General features: G+C 45.1%; 1 long non-coding RNA gene across 2 annotated transcripts in view; it reads right to left on the bottom strand.

Moving 5' to 3' along the window:
* Positions 1 to 11,343, bottom strand: part of LOC119373249 (uncharacterized) — a 189,226-nt gene extending 177,883 nt beyond the window's left edge. The window contains exons 1-3 of one of the 2 annotated variants that reach the window (XR_007417891.1): positions 11,129 to 11,343; positions 4,086 to 4,194; positions 632 to 970 (exon numbers count right to left, since the gene is read on the bottom strand). This is a non-coding gene — a long non-coding RNA (uncharacterized LOC119373249). Of the gene's footprint in view, positions 1 to 605; positions 971 to 4,085; positions 4,195 to 11,128 lie in introns of those variants that run through there. The other variant, XR_005179796.2, reaches the window with a different exon arrangement.
* Between the last annotated feature and the right edge of the window lie 2,294 nt (positions 11,344 to 13,637).

The raw sequence follows: 13,637 nt of genomic DNA, 5'->3' as shown, positions 1-13,637 counted from the left end.
ACGCTTTTCGAGCGAAGAAAAAAAATACTCTTGACGCTGGTCTTGGAACGTCGCACGTCGAACAATCGTCGAACATGGTAGTGTCTCTAGCAAAATGATCATCCGCAGAAATATACAGCATAATTAAGTTAAATAAGCGCTAGCTGTCCACTCGGAAGCCTGCACGAATATGCACACCAAGTTTCAGGTCATTTGAAGAAACACGCGGTGCGTGATGCGACTTCGAAGTTAATGTGTACATATGTACACACCGTGACTGAAAGGGTATGACAGCGTTTTGTGGAGTTGCGGCTGATCGGTTCTGAATGGAGTTAGCTGCTAGCCTTAGTTCGTAACACATTCTAATTTCTTGCTTACGCATTGTTCGTTCTTTATGGCGAGTCTGTGACTTTACATGTGCTTCCTGTTGATTGTATCATTTAATTTAACCATCACGTATTACCCAACCTATGCCTATTAATTGGTCCCTTTGTAACGTGTAGAAGATAACCACTCTATGTACTCACCTCTCAATAGTGACCCTGTTGACCTTCGAAGCATTTGTTGTGCGTTCAGCAAACAGAAAAAGGCAGCGTAACCTTACAATCATTGAAGTGTTTCCATTGTTCATTGAATAGTTTGCTTTAACTACATAATTTATTATAATATTACAATATAACGAGACGTCCTGTCCTGTGTTGGCCGTTTCAATAAATAGATAAGCTCGTTGATTTATAGAACCGGACTGATTATGTTCAGCCATTTTTTCTTTACCGTTATAACCGGAATTGGTCATCAATCGCTCTGGAAGATATTTTCATTGATATGATCCACTTGTCGCCCATGTCTCACTGTGTTCACCGACCCAGTCTTTCATATATGTAATGATGGTTCATTATGTCAACATACATAATCAGGACAGCAGGATGGGTATTCGTTGCCAGTGGGCGGTAGCAACACACATGGCGGCGGAGGTGTAGAATATGAACACCTAGAAAACCAGAGACGAAAAAGAATTTTGCAGCATTTTGTTCTCTAATCCCCTTGCTACGAACAAATTTATCACGCATAATGTTATCCAGTATAAGGTTTCTTTATACTTAATTTCCTGACAGTAAGCCAATGCTTCTGCGTGAATATGTAGGTTGTGATAAACCAGGCACACGCGTAAGCATTTGCCCTTCCCGTAGTATAACAATAATACATGTAAAAGGTGTGGCGTCAAATGATTGTTTGTATGTGACGCAACAATGTATTTCCATTCCCCGTTACCAGATGCCTTCCAAAAAATAATAAACCGGCACCCAAACCTATCGGGATCTACATAAACCCAAACGCTAATCGGCGAAGCATGAAACACCGATATGCGCCCTTAGAAAATCTGTTGAGGTCTTTCTGCACTATTTCACTGGCAATGTCTTTCATACGAAGCAGAGTTAATGCAGAGTATTAAATGATCTATTTAATGTTTTTTTTTTTCAGCTGCGTTTTACCCATAGTCACACATTATTATAAAAAAAAAGCGGGACAATTCTCCAGATTTTTTTATAATAGTGTGTCGGCATATTATATTAGTGTGCAGGTATATCTTTTTTTCCAAAAGCAACAAACCTTAAGCATTATTGATTAACCTTTGTTGCTTAAGAAATATGACGACGATTAAAAAAAATATGCCGACGATTACAATAATCTAGCATGCAAACTTAGGGATCAGCAAAGTTCTGGCATTGGCCGCGCTCGGGCAATTTGTTCAGCAGCAGTGCCGGATGGCGCACTTCCTCTGTTTGCTTCGCTCAATTTTCAGAAAGAAAGCGGGTACATGGGAACGCGTGGCTCACGTAAGCCCCATTGGGGGCGTTAAGTTGTCGGGCTCCGAATTTCAAGGGCCACCAACGAGCGCGTGGGGTCTTCGGAGCTTAGCTCAACGACGATGTAAAGCGACATCTTCCGGAGCACGAATGTAAAACCACGTCACCATCTCACGAGTGCTACCTAACTTCCTGACGAACCTTATCGCTTTTACTCAGCTACGAGCGCGGAAAACGACAGCGTATTTGGAAGCCACGTAACATTTGTAAATTAATCTGTGCAGGTCACTCGGTGAAGACAAATAACCGATGCTCATTTAGAGCTCGGACCTGGTTCCACAGGATGGGAAATTCAGCTGAAACCGGCGGAGGGCCAAGCGAGCTGGCGAAATTACGAAATATACAGGTGTACACCGTGAACTGAGCTCGCGCTGGGCAGCGTAGATTGGAGATTATTGGGAGATACTTTCTGCAGGCAGAGTACTTAAAATAGGCTAATGATGAAGATGATAAGAACACGCGCTCAAAGCTTTGCATGTGCGTAGACGCCATTAATTTAGGGAACTTCCAGCGAGTTATATTTACATGTTTCGAAGGGGGGAACGCGTCGATATTGAGTGCACCGTGTGGCTGTTTCTCGCTTGACCGGTCCCGTGAGCCGTAATAGACGTTGGGGCCCCGGACGATGGGCTCCATCCTACACTAACCTAGCAGCGTTAATTTAATGAAGTTTTCTTCTCTCTCTCGCTTTCTCCGCTCGATTGGGCGAAATGGGAAATGGCTGACGTAAATTACGTATGCCCAAAACCTAACTGCTCGAGATGTGACCGACTTACACATCAGGTGAGGCTTGAGCAGATTAGCCAATTTGGTTACTACACCAGGCCTTACTACGCCTGGAAACGATCGGCATCGGCTCTATGGGTTTGGTTAGGGCTGAAGTAAGTTCATTCAGCAATATATACATTGCTTGCAAATTCTAGTGTTAGCAACGTTTAGCGCCGACAACAAGCTCAAGAACACACCTCGACGTTGCCGCCTGCCTTTTCTCGGGTCTCAACAAGGTACAAGTATAAGGAAATACGGAGGCTTCCGACAAGGGGACTTCTCTTTGTGACGCCGGCAATCGCCCACTTTACCACCTTTCTCACTCTTCCCTAACTTGACAAGTCGAGGAAGAGAAGAGCCAGCTAGTGCGACAAAAAAAGAGAACTAGAAAAGAAAGACAAGGACAATGCCTAAGAAGGAGAAATTACATGAAAAATGGTGGATTGAAGTTGTATAGCAGGGGAGGAACCAAAAATGGGTAGCGAGGTACACATGATCCGTACAAGCTTCGGTTAATATGACTGGGTGGGTGGCATGGCGCTGAACCGTGATCCCGCTAGGTTTGTAGGAAATAGTGTCATTGTTGCGCGTGTTCGGCAGCTTGGGCCAGCGGGATCCAGTCGTCCGCATTTTTTATGACTATGGCTGCCACAAAGCGCCGCCACTGCATCAGCCTTCGCGAGGGCATACTATTTTGAGGCCTTGTCTGGTTGACCGCGTTAGCCGTCGGTGACAGCAGGTTAACCTCCCGTATGTACTTGCTCAGTGTCTGGAAAGTTCACATTTCGCATACGCAATCAAGTGGGATATGGCGGCAATGTGCCGAATACAGAGACATAAAATAATTAACTATGCTGCCTAACTTGGCATTCAAGATTCTTTTTCAGTTTGCAATGATGATTTACTCGCCTGTTCTCCTACTGGTATGAAATGATATCGCATATAGAGCTATGTACCTTGAGAAGATATATTTTGATATCAAACTGAAGATGTAGTTGTACGCTAAATGAGTACTAAGTTACACCGTAAATACAAGATATTCCCACTTTACTACATAGTACATCCTACCCCAGTGGGTTTGTAGCATCATAGACTACTGCATTCGTAAAAATAAGATTTCTGTGCGTTTACCATCTGTGAGGCGTGCGCAGGGTTCCCCTTGGGCTTGGGGGGGGGGGAGGCAAAGGTTCGTCGCAGCACCCCCTCCCCCCAATTATGTCAATGTATGACGCTGACATTGTGCCCCCCCTGAATCGCAGCGCCCCCCCCCCTCCTATTATGTAAATGTGTGGGGCTGACTTTGCGCCTCCCCTCTTAGGTGAATATGGGGGAGGCGGCCGCCCCCCCCCCCCCCCCCCCCCCCGCGCCAGCCCCCCGTGCGCGCGCCTATGGTGAGGAGTACATAGCTGACGTTGTGTGCGACGCCGACTGTATGGATATCATCGTTGTTATCAGCAGCGTAGTGCTTACGTGACGATCGTCAGCTCGTTTTCTTTTGGGTCACAGCTTGTCAGGCCACAGAAACCAGGCGTGCTGTTTTCTCCTGGCCCATAGTCACTGCCGTTGTAAGTGCATTTTTCTGAAAGAAAAAACATTTCTTTTTTTTTACACGGTAATTAAGGTCACCTTGAATGCCGATATGTCTTAGTATCGTGCCGCTATTCGTCAAGAGAATTGCGAGTTGCACTAGTTGGCGAGACGGGATGCTGTCTAAACGACCGCCTGCGTGAGCACCATTATAGCGTCCGAACAGCGGTGTTGCCTAATCTGGATATCCACGTGCGGAATTGCGGGTGTAGGCTTATCTTTGAAGATACTGTGGTCGTACGGCGCAGTCTGGATCTCAGGGTGAGTGAGATCACTGAGGCGGAGTAGATCATACGGTCAGGTGACGCGTGCGTAAGCATGCATTCGGTTCTTCTTTAGGATAAGGAACTGTCCTTATTGGCGGGATCTAGGAACGAGAGCGATCGATCTACATCTAGCTCATGTTAGCTATGTTATCTTTCTTAATCGGGCACGTGAATTGACGACTTATTTATACAGCGAAAGCTGTTATGAGATCATTTCAGCGGCCGTTTTTGGCACCGTAGTTGTCCACCGCCGCCGCCGCCGGTGTCCGTAACCACTATCGCTCGAAATAAGAGAAAAAAACGAAATAAAAAGAAGAAAAATTCCAGCATGGAGCGAGGATCGAACCTGGGCCCTCAGCGTGGGAGCCCAGTATTCAACCTCTGAGCCATGCCGGTGATTGAAACTGCTTTGCTAAAAGTAGCTACACAGGCTTTATGTCGGGAAGGAACCACATTAACATATGCAATATAGCGTGGCAGAAGAGTAAAATAAGCACCAAGCGTCGCACAACGCGTGTTCTGTAACCAGGCGCCACACAATGCGAATTGCGCAACGAGTAGGTTGTTGAATGCTCCCAACCCATTACAAAGGGCTCCGCCATAATTCTTCATCGTCATCAGGCACAGCATATACAAAGTGCGCATAATGCCTTACATGCGTTTAGCAGGTATCACGGCTCTCCGTAGAATGACCAAAAATGGCATAGTGCCTGCGTCCCTACTTCTAAAAAATTGCACTCATTTATAGCCTAGTGGGTTCCTCGCAAGTGCACTTGTATTGGTTGCCTAGGAAGCACATAAGCACATGATCCATTCCCTCGGGGTTTCAATAAAGTTCTTTTGCCCCCCCCCCTCTCTCTCTCCCATGTCAACGTCTGTTTACAGCATGACGTGGGAGGGAAATAGTGACCGGGCGTCACCCAATGCAAATTACACAACTGGTGGGCCGTTTAAAGCTTGCAACCCATTACAAAGGTATGAGCCATATTCCTTCATCGTCATCACTCGTAGCGTCAACAAAGTGCACATACTGCCTTACAGACGTGTAGCTGGTGGCTCGCTTCTCCGCAGAATGACGAATAATGGCTTGGTAGGTGCTTCCCAACTTCACAGAAATTGTGATTTATGGCGTAGTGGGTTTCTTGCTGTGTACTTCTATTAGTAGCCCCAAGAGAGCTTACAACGGGCTCCAGAAACGCCGCTCTTCAAGCTTTCGCTGTGACTGTGCTGCGGTTTCAGTGCAGGTCTAGCGTTTCTTTTTTTTTTTTCGATTTTTCCCGCTTTTTGCTATGTGTATATATGCGCGCAGCTACCTAACAAATTTCAGTTGTAACAAAGTGCTGCATCTTTGTATCTATTGTCCCTCGTTTTTGTGTTTGCACCACAACCACTATGAATCCCTACAAATTCGCCGCGAGATCGGGCTACAGGTGGCATCACCGTCGCCGCGCAAGTGTGGATTGGGGGTCGCCGGCGCGTATAGAAACGCACACAACAGTGCTTCGTTATGAGCGATTTCACCCGATTTCCGGCAAACAAAATGCGTTGACTGCAACATTCTGGTAATATGTGCGCTTTTTATTCCCGAATTAATGCACGAAGCGCGCCGAACGTTACAAGTAATACTTGTGAGAGAAGCGAATTCCGCCAACGAACGGATTGCTCGCCTTCGGCGACAGTCGGCGTTTTCGAAATGAATGAGGTTTTCTTGTTTTATTTCTACATGTTTAGCTTGTGTTCCACCTACTACGCCCTGCTGTAGCGCGACTGAATTAAGTATTTACTTCTTGTTCATTTGGATACCTCCGAACAAAAAGAAAGTCCGTATTCCTGCTCGATGAGTTCAAATATCAATTTATGCACTGCATGCTCAAATATTCATCCGCATTTCTTATTCAGTTCTCCATGAAATGTGGAACAGTTGACAGGTTTACTGAGGAAAGCTAGGTGGCTGACAGCGCTTTACCGCTACCGGGACGTTTAACACGTACACACTTGTTTTTATTCCAGTAACAGTACACAAAGGTAACTGTACAGCACGGAACTTTCTTCGATTAATTACTTGCACGGCAGTAATGGAACAAAGGCCCGGTTGTTTCACGGAACCAAAGTACGTTTTTGTCCGCTGCCTTCCGTCAATCTATAACAATGCAACACAAGCGCTTAAGATAATGTAAACAAAAAAAAGATGTGGCTTTGCGTGAAAATACTACGACATCAATTTAAAGCACGTCGTTTGGATTAATTTTGACCATCAGGGCTTTTTAACGCGTACCTTAATCTAAGTAGACGAGTGTTTTTGTATAAATTTCGCCACAAATTAAAATTGCGCGAGGTAACTCAGTTTTGCGATATCCGTGTCATTCCATTTTCTGTCCTTTTTAGGGGACAATTTAAGTACCGAAGTGTCAGACGTGACTTGACAGAAATATTTTTCTGTAGTGGGACCAGGACCGTGCAAAACTAAAGCTCGTCGCGTAACCTATAAACGACAGTCCCGAATTATGCACCTAATCACAACGCGCAAGTGCATGAGAGCCTTTATTTTTTACCACCGAGCCACTAATAGGCTATATTCACATGAGTTTTAATAGTTCTCATGTTTAGGACAACGCAAAGTGTACTTTGCAATGGGCTTGAACCACAGCGCGGCACCTACACTGATATGACTGTCGTGAACGGAGGGTACGACGACCACACACAGCACTCTGGACAAGTGCACTCACTGATCCTATTACAGTACATATACAGCCGATCAAGGCCAAATGCCTCTTTGCATCGTGTTAGGCATACGTACGAGCGGTTAACGTTGCACTAACGCAACGGAACAAATCGCCTTTTGAGGTTCTGCATGACGTACCCGCACGTGCAAACACAACGTGGCTAGCAGACGACGCATGGAGCAATCCACACTAGGCGCGGTTCAGCCAGAAGCCGCCAGGCGGCGACTCCGCTCGATCTCGCGGCCAATCGCAAGAAACGACTATGATGTCAAAGCTTGCGACATGCGAATGATGGTTGCTTGGCCTTCCCCTTGACCATTTGTCACAACTTTCGTAACGTTGAAGACGGAAATACTGAAGTCTCGATTAAATTTGAGTACGCCCAAATCTAATGTTCAGAAGACTGTTGATAACGAAATAAATCTCTCGTATGTACAGTGCACACAGATTGAAATGCGACATTAGAACATTCAGCGTATCGACGGGGATGTGCCATTGCTCGAAAAAGCCGCATCATGCCGCTAATATTGTGGCCGCTAAAGCACACGTCAGCTCTTATGTGTGTGTTCGAGTCTACATTACGCTAATATGACACGAACTGAATAGGGTGGAAATGAAAGTACGCGAATTACAAAAGCTTGACTTATCCGCTTCATTACGCGAGCACTGTACACTGCCTTTGGAGCATAGGGACCTTGGCCTAGTATTCACGGCACCTGTTGATGCATTGGCGTGTGCGTGTGCTATTTCCAATTAATTCGCGAGGATTTCTTGTATCAGCAATTGCAGGTCGTCTATTATGGCGAAGGCCTTAGATTCCTGATCACGCGTGAAAACTGACCGTCGGAGTCGGCATCCACCGACGTCGGGGACGAGTGATGCAAAAAAGCATCATCATGTGATGACGTCCCCATATTGCGTCATCATGACGTCACGGATTGCCAAAATCTGTTGCGTCATTTCGACGCTATCACGACGTCGGCAGCACTGCGCAATCGAAGGCATGAATTTGACTCACGAGCGGCAAACCACAAGAGCATATGTATCTTTAATCATAAGGCTGCGAACTGTACCACACGCACCACTGCTGGCGTTTCATTTGGAGCCGATAGTAGGTGTAACAAGTTTTAATATGCATCCAACTCGCCCAGTCTAAGCTAGTTGTCCGAAATAACCCGCTGGTCGATGAAGTTATCAATTTTATTTTGTCGGCAAACGTTTTGTGCACTTACTGCAATTGGGAGTGGAGTGTGAACTTTCGTTCAAGTCTATATACATAACGCTAACTTCTGCGAATAAGCCGTGGAATTGATCGCGCTTCGCTCCAAAGCAGCGTAGACTCTCTTGAACTCGATTGGCGGGACGTTCGCACTTTCACGTAAGCTATTTGAATGCCATCTAGCCCAGTGAGTGCCGCTACGAACTCGGTGGCATGATCCTGACCGCGATGGCTCTGTTTATATAGAAGATACGTTAAATGTTAACGTTTCTTAACCTCCAGTAATGCTAGCAGCCATCTAAAGAACTATTATTACACGAAAATATAGCTAGTAGTCGAGGAACGCCGCGCGACGCGGGCGAAATATGACGAAAATGCTGGTGTTCTAGCCGCAGCCTAGCAGACGACAAAAGCCGAATCGCCGTCCTTGCGTCACCTGAGCGCCATTCGCAGCGCCGCCATCGGTGGCTCACCAGGCCACTAGGGGCATATAAACCGAGTAGTGTTAGGCGCGCCGAGTGTAGCCATGGTGCGAGTGTGGAACACTGTTAAAGACGATAGTCTTTCTTGGGGAACCTAAACGCAGAAATTTTGGTTTGTCTTTCTGTTGGTCGGCACGTCACTCGATTCAGCCACCCGGCCAAAGTTGAATCACTTGCCCAAGGGCCAGCCATCTTGAACGGCTGACTAGGTTTATACATGTGTACATTGTTGATCAAAAAGCAAACATTACGCATATCTGAGGCGCAACATCACTAGGTAAGTATTAGAAAGTGTGTTCCTTTAATAGAAAATACATAGATAGGTAATTCTAGAGACCATAGTTTCTTAAGCTGCGCTGAAAATGTGACTGCGCTGAAACTTGCCTTCCTCCGTGCCCTCTGCACGAGCTCATTGCTGTGTTTCGGTTTCGGTTCAGTATTGCACTGTACGAATGCCATGGGGCGCCGCTCTGGCATTCCTGTTTTACCCAGGAGACGTGTAAATAAAAGAGTGCGTCGAGAGTACTCGTTGAGTGCGGACGTTTCTTCTGCTTCGGCGCTTCGCGCCAAACCGCGTGTTCGGGCTTGCTGGCGTCCCCGCCGGTCGCGTTGGTCACCGCCGGTCTTCGCCTGCTTCTGCGACGGGACTACCAGCCCGCAACACAGCACTCATGTTTCCCGACGTATTGCCAGATGGCGTCCATATCTCACGCAGCGCCTCTTCTATCGTCTTTAGACGACATTTGCGGCGAAGCACGCAGATACGCGGCCAATCTTTTTCTGCCTGTTGGCGTCAGGTAGCACGTGATCTTTTTATGAGCTGACGGCTCACCAATAATCCCTCGCTTACTACCTGAAGGCATCATGGTCCCTGCCGGTGGCAACTTATCTTTTCGTCCACAATACTTCCTTCGCATTTATACCCTAATTACTACAAATAACATCCTCTAGGCTTTCCTTGCTATTCATGGCTGTTCTCATTATTATTGCGTCTAACAAAAAAACGAGCTCCTTAATAGTAATCTTTCCTTCAGAGTCTATACTGTCACAGGGTTGTGACGGTTGTGACGGTGTCACGTGGTTGTCACGGTGAAGCACGCTGACTCCAGCAAGTGAGAATGGAACACTTTATTGGGCGAACTTGTGCCCAGAAAGAAAAGTGGCGCACTCAGTGCACCGATAGCCTCGAGCGCAATCGTCAGCAATCTGATCAGCGGTAAGGCGCGTCGGCATTTCCACATGCGGCATCGAAGATTCCAGCCTTGCCGTTGGTGGTTACGTTAGTTCCAGAATACACTGTATTGTTCGCGTTGCACGCTCAATCTTGTCAAAAAAATTTAAAACAATCTGGAATGTTCAACATTCCAAAGCGACGGGCGTAAGGCAGTGGTAAAGCGCCTAACGGCTCGGTTACATAAAAATATAAAAAGAACGGCGCGTGGCAATATCAACGTACACTTTTGAAATCATAAAGCGATAGCGCTATGGAGCTTCTGTCGCTGAAAATGCGGTACCGGCGTCGGCATCGTGATCAATAAACGCAAAATCAATTTGGTAGCAAAGAGTAATATCACGGCTCAAGACGAGGCATTTTAACCCAGGTATTCCGCATTGCAATCAAATATTCTACCGCAAAGCCCAAGCAGGGTTTCAAAGTGCTTCCGAAAAAAAGAAAACGCCATGGAAGCGTCACGTCACGCCAACGCTAATCGTGGCGGCGGGGTGGGTAGCATGCACTTCTTTGCGAAAAACTAACGTCCCTGCTACTGGCCTACATTACGTCGGACCATGAGCTACAGATCATAAGCCAATGCCTAAGTTACGTCGGGCCATGGGCTACGCTTTACACGCCTGTGTTGTCGGCGCGCCAGCCAAGCCTACGATATGGGCTCAACTACTTAATTTACTCACAGATGTCGACCGACCACGTTAGCTTGGCTGTAACTGAAAAATCCGCCATAAGCTGGTATCCGGTAAGTCCTTAGCATCAATGTTGTTCCCCCACTGTGTGTAATTTTCTTTTTATGAGTGCGCAAAACATATCAAAACAAAAATATTGCACAGCAAGAATAAGCGGCTTGGACTGCGGAATAAGAATGGTGAATATATTTCAATAAGAGATATTTACGCCATAATGCGACTATTACAACATAACATGCATATGCTGGTAGGGCAACGTATACTCCTTTCCAGAACACAGATATATTGGTGTCTAGATGTGACTATGTGAATTTACCTCCATCAGTGGTATTAACGCTGTAGGTACTGACTGACTGACCAGGCACGTTCTGAAACACCAGAAAAAGATGCAGCGTACTGTACAACAGAATAAATCGAATCATCACTGCTTTGTCCCGACACAAAGAACTGGGCCAGCAAGCTTCTGACACACGACTCGATGCTTTTCTCAGACAAATATAAGGTTACTTCGAATATGACAGTGGCCTCTCGACCTTATAGAATAAGCTGTCTTAAAAATGTCTTGTGTATTTATATCTCAGGCAGCCGAATGGGACAGGACATGTTTCACGCCGCTGGCATTGACGCCTAAGCGCAGCATTATCAAACAACCGTTGCTTTGTTCCCATTGAAGCTACGATGAAGAGCAACCAGTGTACGACACCAAAGCGTGAGGTCAACGTCCTACTATTGCATTGGTAGAGAAACTGCAGGCATGAAAGTGCATTGTTGAATTCTGTGGTCGTTTCTCAAAAATGACTGCCGAAATATTGCTAAAACGAGAATCTCGAAATTCAACGAAAACAAAACAAAAGCTGTAACTCTGCTGTTCGTGTCAAAGACATTAGGTTTATAAGCAAATTATGTTTTATCACACCAAGCAACGTGTTTGAGCTGTTAGCTGCTTTTCACACTTGCTTATGTTACCATAGCGTCAGCAAAAATTGCTGTCTATATTTTTAAGTCGATGTAGATAAACAAGTAATAGGGCATCGGGGTAGCCATATGGCTGCTGTGCAGTCTAGTTTAACAATTATTTATTTATTTATTTTATTTATTAATACTGTCAACCCTCTGTTGAGGGTCCTTACAGGGAGGGTAGAAATAAATGCAAAAAACCAGACAAACAGGTAGGTCAAGTGGCAGCGCAATAATTTAAATACATGCCTAACAATTTTTCAAATTGGCAAACATCACTTGCAATTACTACACAGCTTGGTAACACATTCCAAATTTCAATCACAGCTGAGAAAAAAGAATGACGAAACACATCACTGCGAGCGAAATACGGTAATAAAGCATAATTGTGATTAACACGACTGCTTCGTTTCCCTGGAAGCTTGAAGTACTCATCTTTGTTAATTTTCAGCTGTCCATGCAGTATCCTAAAAAAAACTTTCAGCCGGTTCTTTTGCCTTCGTGCTTCTAGTGGTTCCAGTTCACATGACTAACATCTGCGCGACAGAATCTAACCGGTGGTACTTTGTGCATATGAAGCGCACGGCACGGCGTTGAACTTTTTCTAATTTCTTTTTCAAGCTGTCTTGATCAGGGCTCCACACGACCGAGGCATATTCTAGTACTGGTCTAATGAAAGTTTTGTAAGCTACCAGTTTTATATCTCGTGTAGCTTGATGCAATTTTTGCCTTAACTAGTCTTTGATTCGCTTTCGAGCGCACATTTTCGATGTGTGTATGCCATGCCAGGTTTTGCGTAAGAGTGACACCTAAATATTTAAATCGGTTAGCACGTACAAATAAATTACCATCGATACTATAGTGAAAAGACATAACGTTTGCTTTTTAGTCATATGTGTGTACGTTGACTTCGTGTTGTTTATTTTCATACCCCATAAATTACACCATTGGCTGAAATTTTCCAAACAACGACTAATTCTGACTTGATCGTGTGCGCTCGTTACAGTAGAATAAATTAGACAGTCATCTGCAAAAAGTTTCACTCTTACCGGTTGTTTGACTACTCTAAAGATATCATTGATATATATAAGCAATAACAAGAGGCCCAATACCGAACCCTGGGGGACACCTGAAAACATTTGGAGTGGACTCGACGAACCACCATTTAAATGTACAGTCTGTGTTCGATCATTTAGGTATTCTTTTATCCAAGTCACTAATTTGTTATCGATACCAATTTCTCAAAGTTTAAAGATTAGCTTATCATGGGGCACTTTATCAAAAGCCTTTGAAAAATCTATACAAATGACATCAATCTGTTACTTCTCATCTAAGGCTGCAGCAAAATCATGAAGAACTTCAGTTAATTGTGTAACAGTGGATAGTCCAACACGGAAGCCATGCTGGGATGCGCAAAGTAAGGTGTTCTGTTCTAGAAATTGTAAAATGTGTTTTGCGAATATGTTCTAAGAGTTTTAAACTAATACACGTGAGTGAAATGGGGCGGTAATTGTTCACAAGTTTGCGATCACCACCTTTGTATACCGGTATAACAACTGCCCTGCGCCAGTCCATGGGTAAGGAATGCGTATGCAATGATTTCTCAAATATTATCGTTAGGTAATACGACATCCATTCAGCATAGTGTTTCAGGAATTCAGGACAGATCTGGTCAGGCCCACTAGATTTTCTCCCATCTAGATTCAGCAGCAGTTCAAAGACTCCCTCTCGTTTAATTACAAGTTCTTTCATTAGAAAATGTATGAGATACCCTAAGCGCTCACCCACATTAGTGTTCGTATTGTTAGTAAACACAGACTGGAAAAAAAAGTTGAAATGTTCAGCAATGTCAGCTGTTCTCGTTAACG

The sequence above is a fragment of the Rhipicephalus sanguineus genome, chromosome 11 (assembly GCF_013339695.2).
Source record: "Rhipicephalus sanguineus isolate Rsan-2018 chromosome 11, BIME_Rsan_1.4, whole genome shotgun sequence".
Lineage (NCBI taxonomy): Eukaryota > Metazoa > Arthropoda > Arachnida > Ixodida > Ixodidae > Rhipicephalus > Rhipicephalus sanguineus.
Note: the sequence above shows the minus strand (reverse complement) of the source record. Positions and strands in the feature narration are given on the sequence as shown.